Source organism: Arachis ipaensis, chromosome B5 (assembly GCF_059453495.1).
Source record: "Arachis ipaensis isolate K30076 ecotype BB chromosome B5, ASM5945349v1, whole genome shotgun sequence".
NCBI classification, from domain to species: domain Eukaryota; kingdom Viridiplantae; phylum Streptophyta; class Magnoliopsida; order Fabales; family Fabaceae; genus Arachis; species Arachis ipaensis.
In genome coordinates, this window is record NC_142440.1 from 135,621,357 (window position 1) to 135,648,067 (window position 26,711).

General features: G+C 39.6%; 1 non-coding gene across 1 annotated transcript; it reads left to right on the forward strand.

The window, feature by feature from the left end:
- The first annotated feature begins 15,053 nt into the window (after window positions 1-15,053).
- LOC148565882 (small nucleolar RNA R71) lies at window positions 15,054-15,161 on the forward strand. The gene has a single exon (XR_015885108.1). It is a non-coding gene; the product is annotated as a small nucleolar RNA R71 (small nucleolar RNA).
- Window positions 15,162-26,711: the final 11,550 nt, after the last annotated feature.

Here is a 26,711-nt window from a genome sequence, read left to right on the forward strand (position 1 = left end):
CAAGTCCCTCAATTTCAGCCAGAAAATACCTGAAATCACAGAAAAACACACAAACTCATAGTAAAGTCCAGAAATGTGAATTTAACATAAAAACTAATGAAAACATCCCTAAAAGTAACTAGATCCTACTAAAAACATACTAAAAACAATGCCAAAAAGCGTATAAATTATCCGCTCATCAGTAGTCATATTCCCAAGTGCCTTGGTTAAGCTTGTTTCGGAAGGGGATGCTTCCGCCACACCCTTGAGAGGATTACTTCTCACCCTTATGTGTTGTGTAGCCTCGGCAACATCATTTATCAAGCTCCAAGCTTCTCCCTCCGTGTTGTTTTTGGAAAGGAAACCACCACTAGAAGCGGTGAGCAATCTTCTATCTTCCGCACAAAGACCTCCGGTGAAGTAACTAATGAGCAAGTGAGTATCCAATCCATGGCGAGGACAAGATTCCAATAGCCTCTTGAACCGAGTCCAATACTCATACAAACTCTCTTGGTCCTTTTGCATTATACCCGAGATCTCCTTCTGGATGTAGTCGGTCTTCTTCAGCGGAAAGAATTTGTCTAGAAACTCTCTTCTCAAGAAATCCCAATTGGTCGCAATCTCATCCGGTTGTGAATAAAACCATGTTTTTGCTTGTCCCTTAAGAGAGAAGGGAAAGGCAAAAACCATAATAGCCACCTCATTGGCTCCATGCCTTCGAGCCGTAGAACAAGCAACTTGAAAATCTCTTAGATGTCGGATGGGGTCTTGACCCGGCAATCCATGATACTTGGGAAGTAGATTTATCAAGCTATTCTTCAACTCAAAGTTTGGATCAAGGTTGGGATACCTTGCTTGCAAAGGTTGAAGTATGATATCCGGAGCCCCTTGTTCATGCAAAGTGATCCGACATGGCTCCGCCATGTATGATTTACCCGTGGGATGTAAAGATGTATTAGTAGTGCCAACAGAAGAATAGGAAGTAGCGGACTCCAAGTCACTCTCGGTATCGTCTAGTAATTCGGTATACTCCTCAAGAGAGGCCGAAGTACTAGCCGTATAGTCCAATCGCCGTTGATAAACCCATATTTTATGATATATTTTGTGCTTAATTTGAGTGATTTATTCAATCCTTCACCCACTTATTCATATTAATTGCATGGTTTTACTTTCCCTTCCTTATTATGTGATGTATGTGAAAAACATGTTTCCTATGCTTTTAAATTAATTATTTTAATTACCTTTATTTTTATTCGATGCCGTGATTAGTGTGTTGAGTAGTTTCAGATCTTCTAAGGCAGGAATGACTTAAAGGATGGAAAAGGAAACATACAAAAATGGAAGGAAAGCGCAAAACGGAGTTTCTGAAGAAACTGCCATCCACGCGATCACATGGGCGACGCGGACGCATGCCAAGCGCGAATCAACAGCGACGCGGTCGCATGACTGACGCGACCGCGCGCCTTAAGCAAAACATATATGACGCGGTCGCATGACTGACGCGACCGCATGACAAGGAAAGCTCCGAATGACGCGACCGCGTGACCCACGCAGACGCGTGACAGAGGCCACGCACCAGAAATTGCAGAAAACGCTCATAGCAAATTCTGAAGCCCTTTTTGGCCCAAATCCAAGTCCAGAAGGCATAGACCAGAGGTTATAAAGTGGGGAAACGCATCCATTCAGAGGGAGCTCGCCAATTTAGTTACTTCTCATGATTTAGATCTAGTTTTGAGAGAGGCTCTCTCCTCTCTCTCTTAGGATTTAGGACTTCTCTTAGTTTTAGGAGTAACTCTCAATCCCAGGTTCTTTATTTTTATTTATTTTTCCAATTTAGTTTATGAACTCTTCATGTTAGATTATGATTTCCCTTATTAATGCTATTTGAGGTATTTCAATTTATGATTGCTTCCTTTAATTTATGTTATTGTCGCTTTACATCTGAAGGCATTTTTATTCCAGCAAATTTACTTTTTTTCCTCTTTTGGTCTTGGTTAAGAAAGCAGTAACTCAGGAGTTATCTTAGCTCAACATAATTGATAACTGTTATCTTTGCTAATTGAACTGAGCTTCAATAATCCCAACCTTTTCTTAGGAAATAAATAGGATTTGAAGATCAAACTAATTAGTCCCTTGACTTTCCTTTACTTTAGTAAAGGTTGACTAAGTGGAATTAAGATTCAACTTTCATTGTTATTGATAAGAATAACTAAGTCTGGACTTCCAATTTCTCATACCTTGCCAAAAGTTTGCTTTGCAGTTATTTATTTATTTTAATTGCCATTTAATTTACTTGTCATTAAATTACTCATTCCTCATTCTTGAAACCCCCAATTCTACAATCTCCACAACCAATGATAAGAACATACTTCCTTGCAGTTCCTTGAGAAGACGACCCGAGGTTTAAATACTCGGTTATCAATTTTAAGGGGTTTGTTACTTGTGACAACCAAAACGTTTGTAAGAAAGGTTGATTGCTTGGTTTAGTAACTATACTCGCAACAAGAATTTACTATAACTTCTAAACCATCAATCTTCAGTTCTTCAAAATGGCGCCGTTGCCGGGGAACTACTAACGTGTGCCTTATTATTGGTTATTGTAAATATTTTTCTTTTACTTGTTTATTTATTTATGTTTTTCCTTTTTAATTTTATTTGCTACTATGGACTCTCACCCCTCTCGCTTTGAGTTTAGATCTAACTTTGTTGAAGGAAATAGAAGTTACAGCAGGAATATGCATCAAGGTCAAACCAATCAAGGATGGATGGAGCCAAGAGGATCTAATCAACCCTTTAGGCAACAACACCCTCCAAGATATCATGGACAACGACCATTCTACAATGCATCCCCAGCTGAAAGATATGGTGGACAACCTCGTGACTACCAACAAGCCCCCCTCCGTGCCTATAGACCATCCTCTCAACATAACCTCGAACCACCACACTCACAAGCTTTTCTTCACCATTCGCCACCGTATGATCCTTTCCTACCCCAGTTCCAATCCAATCACCCCCAAGCACCACCACTTCCCTATGTTTCATGCCCAAATCCATCACCCCGAGAATCAGAGGTTTACCTCAAGGCAACAGTAAATAAACTTCAAACAACCATTTGACAACTGGAGCAAGCAGTAATTCAATTAGCTTCTAGACGCGCGAACATTCAAGGACCAACCACAGCCCCATGTGGACAATCTAATGAAAAGCGTAGCATGAAGGAGACATTAGAAACTCCAGTGGACAAGACAGAGCATGAATTCATACTAGAACAAGTAGAAGAGGTTGTCATTGTGCAAGAATAAGAGTTGGTTGAAGATCTAGGAGACGCTGAACCTCCATGGGAATCTAGAGTTGAGGAGAACTCCGTCAAGGACGTTACAGTTGATGCTAAGGAGGATACTGCACAATCCCTAAGGCAAGTCGTTTCTGAAGAACTAGACGGAATAACCCAGGACACAAATTCCCTTGATGATGATAGTCACAAGTCAAACTCTCTTAGTAATGAACTTGCATCCGCAAGTGAATTCTCTGAGATCGAAGAATCTTCCCCAAGTGAATACGAAGATGACGCAGAGGTAGATTTCTCTCAACCTCCAATCTATGACTCAAGTGACGAGGAAGACATAGAAGACTTTGACCAGGACTCAGATGCATTTGAAGAACCTTACAAGGAAGTGGAGGAATTCACAGAAGAGCACAAGGGAGTAGAACTTACAGAACCACCAGAAACACCTTCTCCAAGGCCATTACCACCCAATACAAGCTTTAAGTGGGTACAATCCTTAACTTTTAACTTTACTTTTTCACTTGAATATGGTTTGCTTGAAACAGATGGCCAGCTTAGAGCTCTCTGCGGCTTTAAGAGTAAGAGGGAAATGGCTCGTGCTCAGAGCTGGTGCACAAGGTTCAATAAGGTTCCACGCTTCAACTTGAAGTGCACGGATTGGTATCATGTTTAATCGAATGGATCTCGGAAAACGTTTGGTCACCATGGTGAGAATCTACTTTCTAAACCACCCGGATGGAAAAATATAGATCAAAACGGAGGTGGATTTAAAAACAAGGCTTGGGATCATGGATTCTATTCTGGCATTCGTCACCCCGGGAGCCTGAGACTCTGTTTGAAGCTGCTCAGAAACTTTACATGCCTAGTTTGGGACCCCAGAGGGTATTGGCATTCCAAGCATTGGTGGAGATTTATGGATGAATTTAAGCATAAGCCGCCATAGTAGGAAGCTCTTCCAATGTCCAACTTAAGGACTTTAACTAAAAGTGCTAGGTGGGAGACAACCCACCATGGTATGATCCTTCCTTTTGTAATTTTAATTGTATTTAGTTTTGTTTGTTTTTGAATTTTATTTTATTTTATTGAACCTGGAATCATGCATAGCATTAACATTAAGCAATACATCCTGCATACTGCATTTTGCATTAAAAAAAAAAGGGTGCGCGACGCGACTGCATCATCCATGCGATCGCGTCAATGGCGAAATACACTTCCCACGCGACCGCGTCATTTATGCGGCCGCGTGACCTGGAAATTGGCGTAAGGATCCAACGTCCAGAGAGTTGGGCTGGAATCGTGCGGCCATTGTGCGTCTAGCACAAAATGGCCCACGCGATCGCATGCCCATGCGATCGCGTCACATGCACACAACCAATCCCACGCGACCGCGTCGCATGGATTGCACAAATCCCAAAAGAAGACAGAGAGTTGGGCTGGAACGACGCTGGATTCGTGCGTTTAGCACAAATTCTAGCGACGCGATCGCATGCCCCAGGCGATCGCGTCCTACCCCCTTTTATCCCTTCCATGCGATCGCGCGACCCACGCGATCGCATCACCCCCATTTCGCACCAGCCACGCGACCGCGTGCCCCACACGGCCGCGTGGATTCAAATTCATAACCCCCCAGGTCACGTGAAACCCTATTATCGCGCCCCCCTGAACCCCCTCCCCTCCCTTCTCTCTTCTCATATCCAACCACCACCACCCAGCAACCACCACCGCCACCCCCAGACGCCGCCGACCTCCCAGACGCCACCGCCACCTTTTCCCCCTTCCTCCCCCTTCCTCCCTCTCCTTCTTTCTCCTTCTTTCTTCCTCTTTCGCCCCTCTCCACCACTGCTCCTCTGTGCACCACCAACCACTGCCGCTGCCCGTCCCAGCCGCACCCCCCATCCACCAGCACCACCACCCTTTCCCCTATCCCCCCTATCCCCCATTACCCATTTTCCCCCTGCCCCGTACAGCCGCGCCGCCGTCACCACCACCGCCAGCCACCTTTCTGCCCACTCTCATTCTACGGCCTTCCAGGTTCCGCAGAACCTCACCCTTTTATCTATCCGTAGTTAGTTCATATTTTTCTATTTATGTTCATGTCTAGGCTAGTTAAATATGCATACTGTAGTGGATTTTAGGTTGTTAGGTAGCCTAGGATGTGGTTAGTGGATTTAGGTCTGCTTATTTACGCTGTACATGTTTATTGCTTTATGTTTTCACAATCCTGCTGCTGCTGTCATGTTAGTTCATATGCTATACTCTCCTGTATATTGCTGCTCTTTACATTGATTTTTCATGATTATATTCCTTATATGTAACTGCAAGCTTTAATTTTAATTCATATGAACTATTTGATTGCTGTTTACTTTCCGGGACAGTCCAATTTTTAGCCGGAATGCTACCCAAATTTCTGTAAAATATTTCCCTTCATGTCTTGGTTTTGGCATTTTCAACTGTGCTTTCCTTATATTTCACCAAACCAATTCATGAATGCTTAGGCACGCATTCTTATTTTCTTTGATCTCCTGGTTCTAAACTGCAATTTTGATGTTTGATTCCTATTTTTGCTTTCTTTATCTCTATTTGAATCATCATCAAACTATTTTACTTGTTTGAATATGAGTTACCTATAGCTTCTACCTGTGATTACTTGTTACTTGGACTATTTTCATTATGCCTCTTACTTTAACCCATTTTTCACTAACTCACTAATTTTAACTCTAACCAACCTAACCTTTTCAAAACTTCTTTTTTTTGCTTTTCTTTTCACTTTCTTTTAACATTCTAACCAAGGCATGATGTTAATTTTTCTATTTAACTTGCATTCAATTACATTTTGGATTGTGATTTCTTCTTTTCAGACTTTTCACTCCTATACAATCCTAAATGCACATTTTACTTAACTCATATTCATTATCCTATTGCTCCTTTGCCACTTTGTGTTTTCTTTGATTATTTGCCTATTTGCTGTCCTATTTTTATTATATCCTGGTTTTCTATTTTTCAGGATGTCAGATTCCCAGAGAAAGGGAAAAGGCAAGGCCACTACTGGCAAAAGGAAAAGAGGAGAAGCCTCCGTGTCTATCATCGACCTCATGCATGATGCCTCCTTGCGGGAGAAAGTCTTTATCCCGCAGGAGAAGGCCGACCAGCTACTTCCCGCCAATGACTCAGTAAAGTTTGCAAACCGATACTGTGAGCTGAAGTATCCGGTGTTTGCAAACTCCAGGAACCTATACCTGGAGCGGACTTTGAAGATCCCAGAAGAACTCCAGTAATACACCTCTGATCAGATCAAACAAAGAGGCTGGTTCTTTCTGGAGAGACCTCTGACTGAGGTTAATGCATCTTGGGTTAGGGAATTCTACTGTAACTACTTCAAAACTTCCCTAGATGCAGTGAACCTCAGAGGGAAGCAGATTCTGGTTACTAAGGAGGCAATAGAAGAGGTTCTGAAACTTCTGCCTAAGACTGATCAGACAGATGGCTATCAGAAAGCTGAGGAGGATATACGCTTTATGCGTTTTGACTGGGATGCAGTCAAGGCGAGGATCGCCCTTGACCCGTCAGTTCCTTGGATCATGGGTCAGAACACCACCATGCCCAAGGAGATCAAGCGGATTTACCTGAACGATGAGGCTCGGCTATGGCATCAGATATTCAGCAACTACATTATGTCGAGTACTCACGAGACTGAGATACCAGCCGCTATGATCACCCTCCTTTGGTGTGTGATGGAGGGCAAGGACCTGTACCTGCCACGCTTTATCCGGCACTATATGGTCAGGGTCCATGTCCGAGGCACTCTTCCCTTTCCCTATCTGGTTACACAGCTGGGCCGTCGAGCTGACGTGCCATGGGAGGATGCTGACGAGAGGCCACCTGCTGCGGAATGCAAGAAGATTATCCCGCACAACAGGAACTTTCTGGCCTTGGGCTACAGACCTCCATTCCTGACTGCCACTGCTGATGATACAGCTACACCATCTGCCGGTCCCTCTTCCTCCACTGTTGCCCCACCTACCCCTGCCACCACCACTGCACCTCCACCTGCCACAGAGCCTGTCTATCATCTGGTGCACCGCTTGTTTCGACGACTTGACCAGATGGAGCGTCGCAACAAGCGACGCTATGAGCACCTGAAGCTGATGATACGATCCGGCGACATCCCCTCCGAGCCTGACACACCATCCGAGGCATCTGAGGAGGAGGCGGATGCGCCCGAGGCAGAGACCCATCCCCAAGGAGAGGCAGAGCAGGCAGACATCGAGCAGGCTGCACCACAGGCAGAGGTCCCACATCAGATCCAGGCTGTAGATCCTGAGATCCCCATTCAGACAGCCCCTCCTCTACAGCAGCCAGACCCCCCAGCCAGCCACCACAGAGACACCAGCTACCATCCCTTCCAGTGATGACACCCCTTCACACCCTGCTTGAGTGAGCATCAGGGACGATGATTCATTTTAAGTGTGGAGAGGTCGCCATCTTTGGCGTATTATCTTGGTGAACCACTACAGACTCTTTTTCTTTTATTTTGGATATTTTTTTCTTTATTTTTATTTTTATTTTTTGAGTACTTATACATTGCTACTGTTTATGTATTTTTACTCTATTTCTGTATTTTGCATTTTTAGTTCATATTTTAGCCACTCAGTTGCAATTCTAACTTATTAGTTATAGAAATTGTGGATTGATTAGTATAGTTTACCCTTTTTAGCATAAGATAACTCAGAATAGATTGAAAAGAAAAAGGAAGTAAACTAGAGACTTTAACAAAATCAAAACAACCCACACCTTGTATATATAGCATTACATGTTAGTTAACAACACTTCATCAAGGAGAAACACTAGAACTTTAAAGCCATTCAATATAACTTTTACATTGAGAATAATGAGAATTTTTAACTAAACCTGCATGACATACATAAGTGATAAATGATTTTTGAGCTAAAGAACACATAGCCTGTGAGTTTTGAGCTTAATTGTATGGTTACATTTAAACCATAATTTTTATTCCTGTGTGTTCCGCCCTTCTTTTACATTCTGATGTTCTTTACTTTGTTTTAATCTATATGTCCAATTATAGAATATAGAATATAGAATATAGATACATACCAAAAGAATGATTGAGGCCATCATTTGATTTTAGCTCACTTATCCCAAAATAACCTACCTTTCACATCACCCTTGTTAGCCCCCTTGAGCCTTTAAATCCCCTTTTATTCTATTTAGCCACTTGGTGCACGAAATTGTGATGTCCAGGCTCAAACAATCCCTGGCAACGTGAGCAACTTGGTGCGCTGATCTCAATACATAATTGTCACAACTTCGATACAACTAACCAGCAAGTGCACTGGGTCGTCCAAGTAATACCTTACGTGAGTAAGGGTCGAATCCCACGGAGATTGTTGGTATGAAGCAAGCTATGGTCACCTTGTAAATCTCAGTCAGGCAGATATAAATTGATAATGGTGTTTTCGAATATTATATAATAAAATAGGGATAGAGATACTTATGTAAATCATTGGTAGGAATTTCAGATAAGCGAATGGAGATACTTTTCGTTCCTCTGAACCTCTGCTTTCCTGCTATCTTCATCCAATCAGTCTTACTCCTTTCCATGGCTGGCTTTATGCAAGGGCATCACCGTTGTCAGTGGCTACATCCCCTCCTCTCAGTGAATAATATGCTCACGCACCCTGTCACGGCACGGCTATTCATCTGTCGGTTCTCGATCATGCTGGAATAGGATTCACCCTCCTTTTGCGTCTGTCACTAACGCCCAACAATCGCAAGTTTGAAGCTCGTCACAGTCATTTATTCATTGAATCCTACTCGGAATACCACAGACAAGGTTTAGACTTTCCGGATTCTCTTGAATGCCGCCATCATTCTAGCTTACACCACAAAGATTCCGGTTAAGAGATCTAAGAGATATTCATTCTAGCTTATTTCATGTAGAACAGAAGTGTTTGTTAGGCACGCGTTCATAAGGGAGAAGGATGATGAGCGTCACACATAATCATCACCTTCATCACGTTCTTGGGTGCGAATGGATATCTTAGAAGCGAAATAAGAAGAATTGAATAGAAAACAGTAGTACTTTGCATTAATCTTTGAGGAATAGCAGAGCTCCACACCTTAATCTATGGAGTGTAGAAACTCTACCGTTGAAAATACATAAGTGAAGGTCCAGGCATGGCCGAGATGGCCAGCCCCCTTGATCTAAGAACAATGCGTTCAAAGATGATCCTAAGATCCTAAGATGATCAAAAAGATCAAAAGATGATCAAAAGATACCTAATACAATAGTAAAAGGTCCTATTTATAATAAACTAGCTACTAGGGTTTACATGAGTAAGTAATTGATGCATAAATCCACTTCCGGGGCCCACTTGGTGTGTGTTTGGGCTGAGCTTAAGTGTTGCACGTGCAGAGGCCATTTGTGGAGTTGAACGCCAGCTTTTGTGCTAGTTTGGGCGTTCAACTCTGGTTTTGGCTCCTTTTCTGGCGCTGGACGCCAGATTTGGGCAGAAGGCTGGCGTTGAACGCCAGTTTACGTCGTCAATTCTTGGCCAAAGTATGGACTATTATATATTGCTGGAAAGCCCTGGATGTCTAATTTCCAACGCAATTGGAAGCGCGCCATTTCGAGTTTTGTAGCTCCAGAAAATCCACTTTGAGTGCAGGGAGGTCAGAATCCAACAGCATCAGCAGTCCTTCTTCAACCTCTGAATCTGATTTCTGCTCAAGTCCCTCAATTTCAGCCAGAAAATACCTGAAATCACAGAAAAACACACAAACTCATAGTAAAGTCTAGAAATGTGAATTTATCATAAAAACTAATGAAAACATCCCTAAAAGTAACTATATCCTACTAAAAATATACTAAAAACAATGCCAAAAAGCGTATAAATTATCCGCTCATCACAACACCAAACTTAAATTGTTGCTTGTCCCCAAGCAACTGAAAATCAAATAGGATAAAAAGAAGAGAATATACTATAAATTCCAAACTATCAATGAAACATAGCTACAATTAAATGAGCGGGACTTATAGCTTTTTGCCTCTTGAATAGTTTTGGCATCTCACTTTATCCATTGAGGTTCAGAATGATTGGCATCTATAGGAACTTCAGATTTCGAATAGTGTTATTGACTCTCCTAGTTCAGTATGATGATTCTTGAACACAGCTTCTTTATGAGTCTTGGCCGTGGCCCTAAGCACTTTGTTTTCCAATATTACCACCGGATACATAAATGCCACAGACACATAATTGGGTGAACCTTTTCAGATTGTGACTCAGCTTTGCTAAAGTCCCCAATTAGAGGTGTCCAGAGTTCTTGAGCACACTCTTTGTTTTTGCTTTGGACCTTGACTTTAACCGCTCAGTCTCAAGTTTTCACTTGACACCTACACGCCACAAGCACATGGTTAGGGACAGCTTGGTTTAGCCGCTTAGACCAGGATTTTATTCCTTTAGGCCCTCCTATCCACTGATGCTCAAAGCCTTGGGATCCTTTTTATTTGCCCTTGCCTTTTGGTTTTAAGGGTTATTGGCTTTTTCTGCTTGCTTTTTCTTTTTTCTTTCTATTTTTTTTCTACTTTTTTTTTCGCCCCCTTTTTTTTTCTGCAAGCTTTGTTCTTTGCTGCTTTTTCTTGCTTCAAGAATCATTTTTATGATTTTTCAGATTATCAAATAACATGTCTCCTAGTCATCATTCTTTCAAGAGCCAACATATTTAACATTCTTAAACAACAACTTCAAAAGACATATGCACTGTTCAAGCATACATTCAGAAAACAAGAAGCATTGTCACCACATCAATATAATTAATCTAAGTTCAAGGATAAATTCGAAACTCATGTACTTCTTGTTCTTTTGAATTAAAACATTTTTCTTTTAAGAGAGGTGATGGATTCATAGGACATTCATATCTTTAAGACAAAGTTACTAACTACTAATGATCATGTAATGAAGACACAAACATAGATAAGCACATAACATAGAAAACGAAAAACAGAAGAAAGAAGAACAAGGAATGAATCCACCTTAGTGATGGTGGCGTTTCCTTCTTGAGGAACCAATGATGTCCTTGAGCTCTTCTATGTCTCTTCCTTGTCTTTGTTGCTCCTCCCTCATTGCTTTTTGATCTTCTCTTATTTCATGAAGCATGATGGAGTGCTCTTGATGTTCCACCCTTAGTTGTCCCATATTGGAACTCAATTCTTCTAGGGAGGTGTTGATGTGCTCCCAATAGTTTTGTGGAGGAAAGTGCATTTGAGGCATTTCCGGAATCTCAGGGTGATGAGCTTCTTGCGCCTCTTGAGCTCCATGACTGGGCTCTCTTGCTTGCTCCATCTTTTTCTTAGTGATGGGCTTTTCCTCTTTAATGAGGATATCTCCCTCTATGTCAATCCCAGCTGAATTGCATAGGTGGCAAATGAGGTGAGGAAAGGCTAACCTTGCCATGGTGGAGGACTTGTCAGCCACCTTGTAGAGTTCTTGAGGTATAATCTCATGAACTTCCACCTCTTCTCCAATCATGATGCTATGGATCATGATGGCCCGGTCTATAGTAACTTCAGACCGGTTGCTAGTGGGAATGATTGAGCATTGAATAAACTCCAACCATCCTCTAGCAATAGGCTTGAGGTCCAATCTTCTTAGTTGAACCGGCTTGCCTTTGGAGTCAATCTTCCATTGAGCTCCTTCTACACATATGTCCATAAGGACTTGGTTCAACCTTTGATCAAAGTTGACTCTCCTTGTGTAGGGGCGTGCGTTTTCTTCCATGTATGACAAGTTGAACGCCAACCTCACATTCTCCGGACCAAAATCTAAGTATTTCCCCCAAACCATTGTAACATAGTTCTTTGGATCCGGGTTCTTACTTTGATCATGGTTCTTGGTGATCCATGCATTGGCATAGAACTCTTGAACCATTAGGATGCCGACTTGTTGGATGGGATTTGTTAGAACTTCCCAACCTCTTCTTTGAATTTCATGTCGGATCTCCGGATACTCATTTCTTTTGAGTTTAAAAGGGACCTCAGGGATCACCTTCTTCTTGGCCACAACATCATAGAAGTGGTCTTGATGGGCTTTGGAGATGAACCTTTCCATCTCCCATGACTCGGATGTGGAAGCTTTTATCTTCCCTTTCCCTCTTCTAGAGGATTCTCCGGTCTTAGGTGCCATCAATGGTAATGGAAAAAGAAAAAAAGCTATGCTTTTACCACACCAAACTTAGAATATTGCTCGCCCTCGAGCAATAAACAAAAGAATAGAAGAAGAAGAAGAAGAAATATGGAGAGGGAGAGGGAGATGTGGTTTCGGCTAAGGAGAGTGTAGAGGGGTGTGTTGTGTGAATTTGGTGAAGAATGGAGGTCTTTATATAGGGAATGGAGGGGGGGTTAAGGTTCGGCCATATGGGTGGGTTTGGGTGGGAAATTGGTTTTGAATTTTGAAGGTAGGTGGAGTTTATGAGGTAGGTTTATTGGGAAGAGTGGGTGGATGTGAGTGGTGAAGAGGTGATGGGGAAGAGAGTTTGAGGTGATTGGTGAAGGGTTTTTGGATAAGAGTGTTTATGGGGTTGTGTGAAAGAGAGTGGTGAGAAGAAGTGAGTGGAGGTAGGTGGGGATCCTGTGAGGTCCACAGATCTTGAGTGGATCCTGTGGGGTCCACAGATCCTGAGGTGTTCAAGGATTTACATCCCTGCACCCATTAGGCATGTAAAAATGCCTTTGTATCCAACTCTGGGCGTTCAGCGCCAGGTTGGTGGCCATTTTGGGCGTTCAACGCCCATCTGTGTGCCATTTCTGGCGTTCAGCGCCCAGAAGCTGCCCATTTTGGGCGTTCAGCGCCAGAACCATGCTCTGTTCTGGCGCTGAACGCCAGACAGATGCTCCTCCAGGGTGTAATTTTTCTTCTGCTGTTTTTGATTCCGTTTTCAATTTTTATATTTATTTTGTGACTCCACATGATCATGAACCTAAGAAAACATGAAAAACAATAAAAATAAGAATTAGATAAACATTGGGTTGCCTCCCAACAAGCGCTTCTTTAATGTCAATAGCTTGACAGTGGGCTCTCATGGAGCCTCACAGATGTGCAGAGCTTTGTTGAGACTCTCCAACACCAAACTTAGAGTTTGGATATGGGAGTTCAACACCAAACTTAGAGTTTGGTTGTGGCCTCCCAACACCAAACTTAGAGTTTGACTGTGGGGGCTCTGGTTGACTCTGCTTGGAGAGAGGCTTTTCATGCTTCCTCTCCATGGTTGCAGAGGGAGATCCTTGAGTTTTAAACACAAGGGAGTCCTCATTCCATGGAAGGACTATTTCACCTCTGTCAACATCAATCACAGCTCTTGCTGTGGCCAGGAAAGGTCTTCCTAGGATGATGGATTCATCCTCTTCCTTTCCAGTATCCAGGACTATGAAATCAGCAGGGATGTAAAGGCCCTCAACCTTTACTAATACATCTTCTACTTGTCCATAAGCCTGTTTTCTTGAGCTGTCTGCCATCTCCAGTGAGATTTTAGCAGCTTGCACCCCATAGATTCCCAGTTTCTCTATTACAGAGAGGGGCATGAGGTTTATTCCTGAACCAAGGTCACACAGAGCCTTAAAGATCATGGTGCCTATGGTACAGGGTATTATGAACTTTCCAGGATCCTGTCTCTTCTGAGACAATGTCAGTTGATCCAGATCACTTAGTTCATTGATGAACAAGGGAGGTTCAACTTCCCAAGTATCAATGCCAAATAATTTGGCATTTAGCTTCATGATTGCACCAAGAAACTTGGCAGTTTGCTCTTCAGTAACATCCTCATTCTCTTCAGAAGAGGAATACTCATCAGAGCTCATGAAGGGCATAAGGAGGTTCAATGGAATCTCTATGGTCTCTAGATGAGTCTCAGATTCCTTTGGTTCCTCGGAGGGAAGCTCCTTATTGACCACTGGACGTCCCAGGGGGTCTTCCTCCTTGGGATTCACGTCCTCTCCTCTCCTCACAGGTTCGGCCATGGCACTTATGTCAATGGCCTTGCACTCTCCTTTTGGGTTCTCTTCTGTATTGCTTGGGAGAGTACTAGGAAGGATTTCAGTGATCCTTTTACTCAGCTGGCCCACTTGTGCTTCCAAATTTCTAATGGAAGACCTTGTTTCATTCATGAAACTTACAGTGGATTTAGATAGATCAGAGACTAGATTTGCTAAATTAGAAGCATTTTGTTCAGAGTTCTCTGTCTGTTGCTGAGTTGATGATGGAAAAGGTTTATTATTGTTAAACCTGTTTCTTCCACCATTATTAAAGCCTTGTTGGGGCTTTTGATCCTTCCATGAGAAATTTGGATGATTTCTCCATGTTGAGTTATAGGTGTTTCCATAAGGTTCACCTAAGTAATTTACCTCTGCTATTGCAGGGTTCTCAGGATCATAAGCTTCTTCTTCAGAAGATGCCTCTTGAGTACTGTTGGATGCAGCTTGCATTCCATGCAGACTCTGAGAGATCATATTGACTTGCTGAGTCAATATTTTATTCTGAGCCAATATGGCATTCAGAGTATCAACTTCAAGAACTCCCTTCTTCATAGGCGTCCCATTATTCACAGGATTCCTTTCAGAAGTGTACATGAACTGGTTATTAGCAACCATGTCAATGAGTTCTTGAGCTTCTGCAAGCATTTTCTTTAGGTGAATGGATCCACCTGCAGAAGTGTCCAGTGACATCTTTGATAGCTCAGATAAACCATCATAGAATATATCCAAGATGGTCCATTCTGAAAGCATGTCAGAAGGACACTTTTTGGTCAACTGTTTGTATCTTTCCCAAGCTTCATAGAGAGATTCACCTTCTTTCTGTCTGAAGGTTTGAACATCAGCTCTAAGCTTGCTCAGCTTTTGAGGAGGAAAGTACTTGGCTAAGAAAGCCGTGACCAGCTTATCCCAAGAGTTCAGGCTGTCTTTGGGTTGAGAATCCAACCATAATCTAGCTCTGTCTCTTACAGCAAAAGGGAAAAGAATGAGCCTGTAGACTTCAGGATCTACTCCATTAGTCTTAACAGTATCACATATCTGCAAGAATTCAGTTAAGAACTGAAAAGGATCTTCAGATGGAAGTCCATGAAACTTGCAGTTCTGCTGCATCAGAGAAACTAATTGAGGTTTCAGCTCAAAATTGTTTGCTCCAATGGCAGGAATGGAGATGCTTCTTCCATGTAAATTGGAATTAGGTGCAGTAAAGTCACCAAGCATTCTCCTTGCATTGTTGTTGAGTTCGGCTGCCATCTCCTTTACTTGTTCGAAATTTTCAATTAAGTTGTCTCTGGATTGTTGTATTTTAGCTTCTCTTAATTTTCTCTTCAGAGTCCTAACAGGTTCTGGATCAGCTTCAACAAGAATGCCTTTTTCTCTGTCCCTGCTCATAAGAAAGAGGAGAGAAAAAGAAAAGAAGAGGAATCCTCTATGTCACAGTAAAGAGGATCCTTATTGTTAGTAGAAGAAAAGAGGAAGAAATTCGAACACAGATAAAAGAGGGGGTTCGAATTTGGTGATGATGTGAGGAAGAGATGTTAGTTAATGAATGAATAAATAGAATAGGATGAGAGAGAGAGAGGGAATTTTCGAAAATTATTTTTGAAAAGGAGTTAGTGATTTTTGAAAATTGGTTTTTGAAAATGTGTTAGTAATTTTCGAAAATTAAGATTTAAAAATTAAAATAATTAATAAATTAAAAAGAAATTTTGAAAAAGAGGGGAGATATTTTCAAAAATTAGAGAGAGAGAGAGTTAGTTAGGTAGTTTTGAAAAAGTTAAGAAACAAACAAAAAGTTAGTTAGTTGGTTGAAACAAATTTTGAAAAGATAGGAAGTTAGGAGGTTAGGAAAGATATTTTGAAAAGATATTTTTGAAAAAGATAAGATGAGAAGATATTTTTGAAAAGATATGATAGAAATTAGTTTTTGAAAAATATTTGATTTTTAAAATCTCAATTAATGACTTGATTCATAAGAAATCACAAGATATGATTCTAGAACTCAAAGTTTGAATCTTTCTTAACAAGCAAGTAACAAACTTCAAATTTTTGAATCAAAACATTAATTGATTATGTTATTTTCGAAAATTTGATATAAAAATAAGAAAAAGATTTTTTGAAAAATATTTTTGGAATTTTCGAAAATAATTAAGAATTTTGAAAAAGATTTGATTTTTGAAAAAGATTTTGAAAAAGATAAGATTTTCAAATTGAAAATTTGAATTGACTCATGAGAAACAATTTGAATTTTTTAAAAATTTTTGAAAAAGTCAACTCAATTTTCGAATTTGATGAGAGAAAAAGGGAAAGATATAATTTTTTTGATTTTTGAATTTTTATGATGCAAGAGAAAAACACTAAAAGGATGCAATGCATGAAATTTTTAGATCAAAACGATGAATGCATGCATGAATGCTATGAATGTCAAGATGAACACCAAGAACACTATGAAGAACATGATGAACATCAAGAACATATTTTTGAAAAATTTTTTAATGCAAAGAAAACATGCAAGACACCAAACTTAGAATTCTTTAATGCTTAGACACTAAGAATTCAAGAATGCATATGATAAACATGAAAAGACACAAAACAAAAAATCATCAAGATCAAACAAGAAGACTTACCAAGAACAACTTGAAGATCATGAAGAACACTATGAATGCATGAATTTTCGAAATATGCAAGATGCATATGCAAGTGACACCAAACTTATAATGTGACTCAAGACTCAAACAAGAAACAGAAAATATTTTTGATTTTTATGATTTTCTAATTTTTTTTTTTTTGGATTTTTCGAAAATTAATAGAAAAAGGAAAATAAGGATTCTAAAATTTTTAATATGAATTCCAGGAATCCTGCATTCTTAGTCTAAAGCTTCAGTCCAGGAATTAGACATGGCTCACTAGCCAGCCAAGCTTTCAATGAAAGCTCCGGTCCAAAACACTAGACATGGCCAATGGCCAGCCAAGCTTCAGCAGGTGATTGAGGATCAGCAGCAGGTTGATTAGCAACAACTAGCTTGCTCTTGATAACAAATTGCAAGCCTCAGTCCAAATAAATTTAGACATGGCTTTACAGCCGGCCAGGCTTCACATGCTTCATGAAACACTAGAATTCATTCTTAAAAATTTTGAATAAAATTTTGAAGACATTTTTATTTTTTTCGAAAACAGATGAAAAATTTTTTTTGAAAATATTTTTGAAAAATTTTTGAAAAGAAAACAAATCGAAAAGAAAATTACCTAATCTGAGCAACAAGATGAACCGTCAGTTGTCCAAACTCAAACAATCCCCGGCAACGGCGCCAAAAACTTGGTGCACGAAATTGTGATGTCCAGGCTCAAACAATCCCTGGCAACGTGAGCAACTTGGTGCGCTGATCTCAATACATAATTGTCACAACTTCGATACAACTAACCAGCAAGTGCACTGGGTCGTCCAAGTAATACCTTACGTGAGTAAGGGTCGAATCCCACGGAGATTGTTGGTATGAAGCAAGCTATGGTCACCTTGTAAATCTCAGTCAGGCAGATATAAATTGATAATGGTGTTTTCGAATATTATATAATAAAATAGGGATAGAGATACTTATGTAAATCATTGGTAGGAATTTCAGATAAGCGAATGGAGATACTTTTCGTTCCTCTGAACCTCTGCTTTCCTGCTATCTTCATCCAATCAGTCTTACTCCTTTCCATGGCTGGCTTTATGCAAGGGCATCACCGTTGTCAGTGGCTACATCCCCTCCTCTCAGTGAATAATATGCTCACGCACCCTGTCACGGCACGGCTATTCATCTGTCGGTTCTCGATCATGCTGGAATAGGATTCACCCTCCTTTTGCGTCTGTCACTAACGCCCAACAATCGCAAGTTTGAAGCTCGTCACAGTCATTTATTCATTGAATCCTACTCGGAATACCACAGACAAGGTTTAGACTTTCCGGATTCTCTTGAATGCCGCCATCATTCTAGCTTACACCACAAAGATTCCGGTTAAGAGATCTAAGAGATATTCATTCTAGCTTATTTCATGTAGAACAGAAGTGTTTGTTAGGCACGCGTTCATAAGGGAGAAGGATGATGAGCGTCACACATAATCATCACCTTCATCACGTTCTTGGGTGCGAATGGATATCTTAGAAGCGAAATAAGAAGAATTGAATAGAAAACAGTAGTACTTTGCATTAATCTTTGAGGAATAGCAGAGCTCCACACCTTAATCTATGGAGTGTAGAAACTCTACCGTTGAAAATACATAAGTGAAGGTCCAGGCATGGCCGAGATGGCCAGCCCCCTTGATCTAAGAACAATGCGTTCAAAGATGATCCTAAGATCCTAAGATGATCAAAAAGATCAAAAGATGATCAAAAGATACCTAATACAATAGTAAAAGGTCCTATTTATAATAAACTAGCTACTAGGGTTTACATGAGTAAGTAATTGATGCATAAATCCACTTCCGGGGCCCACTTGGTGTGTGTTTGGGCTGAGCTTAAGTGTTGCACGTGCAGAGGCCATTTGTGGAGTTGAACGCCAGCTTTTGTGCTAGTTTGGGCGTTCAACTCTGGTTTTGGCTCCTTTTCTGGCGCTGGACGCCAGATTTGGGCAGAAGGCTGGCGTTGAACGCCAGTTTACGTCGTCAATTCTTGGCCAAAGTATGGACTATTATATATTGCTGGAAAGCCCTGGATGTCTAATTTCCAACGCAATTGGAAGCGCGCCATTTCGAGTTTTGTAGCTCCAGAAAATCCACTTTGAGTGCAGGGAGGTCAGAATCCAACAGCATCAGCAGTCCTTCTTCAACCTCTGAATCTGATTTCTGCTCAAGTTCCTCAATTTCAGCCAGAAAATACCTGAAATCACAGAAAAACACACAAACTCATAGTAAAGTCCAGAAATGTGAATTTATCATAAAAACTAATGAAAACATCCCTAAAAGTAACTAGATCCTACTAAAAACATACTAAAAACAATGCCAAAAAGCGTATAAATTATCCGCTCATCACCACACTACTAGCCTTAAGCAGAAAAACAAAATAAAATCCCAAGTTGAATCCTTGGTTAGCTTAAGATAGAAAATTATGAATAGTTTAAAATGTGGGAAACCTATTGGAAACATGGATGATAAAAACAAAAGGTAGAAAAGTTAAAAGGAATAAAATAACTCAAATTAAGAAATTTTGGGAAGCATGCTCATGAGAAATCAAAGTGATTAAATTACCGTGTGCATTAAAAAAAAGGGTTATTTTTCAATATTTAATAAAGGGGATACAAAAGAATTCCCCAAATGCAAAATAAAAGCAATGCACATGGGATAGAAATAAAAAATTGAAACATGAGCATGTAACATCAAGTGGGAAAATATGGGAAAATAGGTAAAGAAGTTTTGTTTTACTAAGTATGTATGTTAGGTGAGATCTTAGTCTAATTAAGGATTTACTTATTAGCTCACTTAGCCTTATACATATATCCTTACCTTTACCTTGGCCCCATTACAACCTTAATTAAAGACCTCATGATTTTTGGTATGACTGTATTCTATAATTGTTGATTGGTTAGATGAAGAACAAAGTTATAGAAAGGAAGAATAAAAAGAGGAATAGAGTGATTAACCCAATAAACACTGAGTGACTAGAGAGTAAACACAAATCCAGTGAGGGTTCAATAGCTCATTAACATTTATCTCTGTTTGAATTATCTAATTGTCTTGCAAGTTCATAAAATGCTTTTTCTCCCATCTCAATTGTAAAAGTGCTTATTGATTATCTAAGGTTTGGCTATATATATACATATATGACTCCTTGAGAATGTGAATTAATTCAACTACATGCAAGCTTTATATACAAGTGAGTGAATAAAAAAGTAGAATTGCATGATGCATCATTCATTTAGGTAGTTGCATTTAGATTAGATTGCATTGCATGACATTCCACCACTTTAACCTTACTTTTTACTTTGGATTTAGCATGAGGACATGCTATTGTTTAAGTGTGGGGAGGTTGATAAACCCATATTTTATGATATATTTTGTGCTTAATTTGAGTGATTTATTCAATTCTTCACCCACTTATTCATATTAATTGCATGGTTTTACTTTTCCTTCCTTATTATGTGATGTATGTGAAAAACATGTTTCCTATGCTTTTAAATTAATTATTTTAATTACCTTTATTTCCATTCGATTCCGTGATTAGTGTGTTGAGTAGTTTCAGATCTTCTAAGGCAGGAATGACTTAAAGGATGGAAAAGGAAACATACAAAAATGGAAGGAAAGCGCAAAACGGAGTTTCTGAAGAAACTGCCATCCACGCGATTGCATGGGCGACGCGGTCGCATGACTGACGCGACCGCGCACCTTAAGCAAAACATATATGACGCGATCGCATGACTGACGCGACCGCGTGACAAGGAAAGCTCGCCAATTTAGTTACTTCTCATGATTTAGATCTAGTTTTGAGAGAGGCTCTCTCCTCTCTCTCTTAGGATTTAGGACTTCTCTTAGTTTTAGGAGTAACTCTCAATCCCAGGTTCTTTATTTTTATTTATTTTTCCAATTTAGTTTATGAACTCTTCATGTTAGATTATGATTTCCCTTATTAATGCTATTTGAGGTATTTCAATTTATGATTGCTTCCTTTAATTTATGTTATTGTCGCTTTACATTTGAAGGCATTTTTATTCCAGCAAATTTACTTTTTTTCCTCTTTTGGTCTTGGTTAAGAAAGCAGTAACTCAGGAGTTATCTTAGCTCAACATAATTGATAACTGTTATCTTTGCTAATTGAACTGAGCTTCAATAATCCCAACCTTTTCTTAGGAAATAAATAGGATTTGAAGATCAAACTAATTAGTCCCTTGACTTTCCTTTACTTTAGTAAAGGTTGACTAAGTGGAATTAAGATTCAACTTTCATTGTTATTGATAAGAATAACTAAGTCTGGACTTCCAATTTCTCATACCTTGCCAAAAGTTTGCTTTGCAGTTATTTATTTATTTTAATTGCCATTTAATTTACTTGTCATTAAATTACTCATTCCTCATTCTTGAAACCCCCAATTCTACAATCTCCACAACCAATAATAAGAACATACTTCCCTGCAGTTCCTTGAGAAGACGACCCGAGGTTTAAATACTCGGTTATCAATTTTAAGGGGTTTGTTACTTGTGACAACCAAAACGTTTGTAAGAAAGGTTGATTGCTTGGTTTAGTAACTATACTCGCAACGAGAATTTACTATAACTTCTAAACCATCAATCTTCAGTTCTTCAGCCGTCTAGCTTGCCGAGTGTGTAACAAAGTTCTTTCAATCTCAGGGTCAAACTCGGCTAAGCTAGAATTCGGTTGAGACCGAGTCATCAAACTTGGAAGTCATAGCACATGCACAAAAGAAATCTAAACTACAACTAAGTGTTGAAAGCAAGTAAACTATCTACACTATTCACATATTCACATAACCAATATCAAGGCATACGTTGCAACCATTCCCCGGCAATGACGCCAAATATTTGATGTGAGGAATCTATACCGGTTTGGAATTCCACAAGATATTTCCGTTGTTAGTATAGTCCAAACCGATAATCAACTCTCAAATCAAATTTAGATGGAATTGGTTGTCACAAAGTTCAACCCCAATAAAAGTAACCGAAGTATTCAAACCTCGGGTCGTCTTACAAGGAATGGGCAAACATGTGCATCAACATTGGTTAGAATTCCAGGATTGCAAGTCATGAGCAAGAAATTAAACGAAAATATTTAACAAGCAAGAAATCTTAAAGTGCAAGAAACTAATTCAAGTAACTAAAGCAAGATATGAGCAATTCCAAACTAATAAGAGAACATTTAATGTAATCCTACTCTAAAACTAACAAGTAACTCTAACTAAAATTAAGCAATTGAAATTTTTGGTTTTTCAAGTATGAATAATAAAAGCAACTCTTGGCTAGGCATGGAAATTTGGATCACGATCCTTGTCTAACTACCATATCTTGACAATTATGAGGAACCAAACTCACTAAGTCTACCTCCAAGAGCTTTAAGTACGTAATGTTTACTCCTAAGCTTGAGGTACGTCAAGTGGTTTGATCAATCTCAACTCATAAGTCCCAATCCAACTACCAATTGACTTAGTAGTGTACTAGTGTCAATGGGTATCAACTTGACCACTAAGGGTTCTCAAATCACCAAACCAATTAGACCAAATGACTCAAGTTTACCCAATTTCCTTAGCCTAGGCCAAGAGTAAAGGGAACTACTCCATAACTAAAGGAAACATTTCATCAAACACATGGTGAGTATCACTAAAAGACATATTCAAAATGTAATTAAATTGAAATTAACAAGTACTCACTAACAATTATCAATGTAAATTCACTCAAACAACACAATTAATCATGGAAATCATCAATGTAACATTAACAATTCAAGATCCACAAGATTCACAAAATGGGTAGAAAATGACAATTGACAAGAAAACATAAATCTAACACAAGATCTAAATAAAATTATACTAAGGAATTCAAATTAAGTAATCAAAACTAGAAATTGACAAGATCCAATTCAGAATTCAACAAGTGAAGATCAAATCAAACTAGATCTAGAGAGGAACCAAGGTTTCTCTCGCTCCCTAGAAGTACAAAAACCAAAAACTAGCTAAAATTGTGTCTAAGTGTATAGTGAATGATCCCCTCCCCTTCCTCTACAATTCTTGGGTCATTTCCATGCAGAGCCAGCCTTCAATTGGGACTTCTAGAGCCTCAGAAATTGCCAGCCACGATTTCATTAATGAGGTCACGTGCTGGGCGCGACGCGTACGCGCCAGGTGCGCGTGCGCGTCGATGGGCTTCTCAATCCACGCGGAAGCGCACGGTGCGCGCGCGCGTCGATGATGCTTTTTCCGATCTGCGCGGAAGCGCTAGTTGTGCGCGTCGATCTCCATCAGCACGCATCCACGCGTACGCGCCAGGTGCGCGTGCGCGTCGATGCCTAGGCTCCAAAGCTTCAAAGCTTTCATGCTTCCTCACTTGTGCATGCTTCTTTTCCTTCTTCTAGACCGATCATGCCTTGTAAACTCTGAAATCACTTAACAGACGCGTCACGGCATCGAGTGGTAACAGAAAAGATCAAAATATGGCAAATTCGGTTCAAATGAGCATGTTTTCAATCAGAAGGCCAAATAAGGACGGAACACAAAACCATGCAATTTATGTGGATAAGTGCGGAAAGTATTGATAAAATCCCCTCAAATAAATACAAGATAAACCACAAAATTGAAGTTTATCACAATCCTAACTTGGTTATAGTCCTCGTAAGACTTGTGTAGGTTACCACAGAAACCGCTCACCTGAGCGAAACACTCTGGCCAATTGTTGTAGATCCTAGGTTTTTTCCATGGAAAACAACATAGAATTTCTTTTTGGGCATGACCATTATTTTGAATGAATAATAAGAAGGGATGTTATAGAATAATGGTGTTATAGTGTTTGAGTCATGCCTTTTTAAAGGAAGTAGCTAGGCATCTGTTAGTTGGCATAATGAATTCGTGAATTGAATTTCAGATATGTGTTCCAACGGTTCCCTTGTGTCCCAATAAATGAGAATTAAGTAAAGTAAAATTTTGGCCATTTTAATCGTTGTGGAATTTTTTTTGTTTTCTTAATGTATACCAGTCCATGTATTCGGCCAATAATAACATTATTCCATAATATTTCCGTCTTCATATCTTTTTATTGCTAGTTGTCTCATTTATAGTTTAATTATCCTTATTTATTTTTGAATTCTTGGAATAAAATATATTTTTCAATTGAGATTGTAGAAAAAGTTATGTTATATGTATATAAGAATTTCAATAATGTTTGAAATAATATTAATAAGACTCATAAATATAAATACTTCTGCTGTTAGATCTTTAGTTGTATTCATAATTTATACTTTTACTATTAATATAAATATTGTTATACCATGAATTCATGTTAAGTTAAATGCATGTGATTATAAATTTACTATGAATTACAATAAAATATATGTTATTACACAATAGGACACCTGGTTGTTGGTGTGAAGCCTAGTTTGACATGCAAAATAAAATAATGGTAGTGTCCACTGGTCTAATATAGTGCAACATTATACGATGGGTATTATCCAATAGTCTCATATGTTGGGAGAGTAGTATCACTATATATTCCACACTTAATTTGGAGGTTTATGTGCCCAATACTAATTATTTTTTTCTCTTTCATCTATATTCAAGTGGTCTACTAGGTACAAAGACATGTTTCCATCCAAACCATGCACAATTGCTTCCCAGCAGCGAAATCTCAAGTGGATGAATGCTATTTTGAAATGCATTTTATGTGCATGGTCTTTTTTTTCCATCCATGGTAATAATCTTCTATACTATATTAACACTTTTGTAGGGAAGAAGATGATTCCGCTGCTACCTTTGTTTTGCATGGACACACTAAAAATGTGCAAGCTATTGCTAATGATGTTTCTAAATCGACGAATCGTAGAGATGCCACCATCTTACGCGACTCCTTCATTCCAAGCAAAGCTCCAACCCTTTCTCTAGAAATCCTAACTATTACAGTTGACTCGAAGGAGAACAACCTGTCGCAGCCACTGACAGCCCCGATACTAAAAGGAAGGAGGCTCTTCCACTCACTGGATAGGCGATGCACTGGATCAGCGCCGACAAAGCGTTCAAGAGCTGCTACTGCCTGCAACACAACGCGGGTAAAATTTCATATTCTAGAACATTTATATGCAATAGTGATTTACATTGAAGTAGAGCATTTATGTGCATGTCTAATGAGTATGTGATGATGATTATTTGCTTCATTTGTTATGTGTGACTCCCTTTAACGTTTGCTTCAATTTAGGGAAACCCTTGTCAGAATGCTCCAATATCGACTCACAAGGTGACATATTCAAACGTTGATACCTGGACGACCTATAGATGGGAGGGTTGTTGAAATGGTAGCAATGTGAAACACATGTTCAATTCAGCATGTTAGGCATTCGTTCTTTTGGTGCCTCCCACCTGCTTTTGCCGTATGTGGAGCATAATTGGCCTGTATCATTAATTAATGGTTTGTGATGTGAGTCTCTGATAATGACCTTGGATTCCATTTCAGGAAGACGTCGCCAAGGGATTGCCACTAGAGGAACTCACAGAGACATACATTCTATTTTGGGTGAAACCTAGTCGTTTTGTTAACCACGTGAGTTTCTACATTCTATTATATCTGCCAAATTGTCCCATATTGAAGGTGTTGAACTTCATGTTGTACATATTGAATCAGATATTTGTTCCAATTGAGGACATTTTGGGGCAATGGTATTGTATGGTGGTTGATTTCGTGGATAAAGCTGCCTACCATTTGGACTCTTATTCGGATGCCAATATGATACCTGGTAGGGAACAACTTATGAAAGACATTGTGAGTCTTCAACTATACCTTGTTCGTTTTTAAGCTATAGATTAAATATGACTTACTCCTTAGATTGTGCATTGCATGTTGGATGTTTCAGCTCGGGAGAATCCATGATCTGATGACATCGCCTGTGTATGGTCCTCTTAAAGTAAACACACTTAATAATCTTAAGGATTGGCCGATTCGCAGAGGACAAGGCATTCCAAATTGCAACACAAGGTTATACCAACCCAACATTTATCATCATAAGGCTGTTTATTATCTATTTAAGCAAAAGATTAATTTACTCACTAATAGTTAACGAATGCATGTTCGCAGTGATAGTTCTGGCGTGTGGGTTATATCATGGTTGGACCCGGAAGGTTGCTTTAATTCCCTTGACATTAGTGGAGTGGTTAGTACAAATCTTATGTGACACAAATTCTTGATTTTTTTCATAGAAAAGTTTCACTTAGTGTTAACTTCCCACACAGCTTGACGACTCGACCCTGAGAGGCAGAACTGCTGTGTCCGTTGCCGTTGGACCATTCAATGCTATCGGAGGGCTCATTAGGCTATGGGCACAATGCTGGCAGAAGGGTGATTCTACTTGAGCACGCAGCCATAAATTTCAAGGAAGGGACATCAATGTAGTGTAGGTTTAGGGTAAATAATGTTAAAAGTTTTTACATTCCTCATTCGAACTCATGATAGTTTGTACGCTCATGACTGGCATAAGGTAGTGTGGGCTGAAATATGCTCCAAGAGCCACTTTGTTTATTGTAGTCAGCTGAAATATGTTTCGAGAGCCACTTTGTCTGTTGTAACTTGTAAGCATTTAATGCATTTTGTCTCACTAGTTAGAGTTTCAGAACATGTTCCCTTGTATTTGTTATTTCAATGTAACTTTATCATTAGAAATGAGTTAGTTGGTGAAGTTGACTCTGGAGGGAATATCATTTCTTTAAAATATATCTGTATAGGGTTTGGT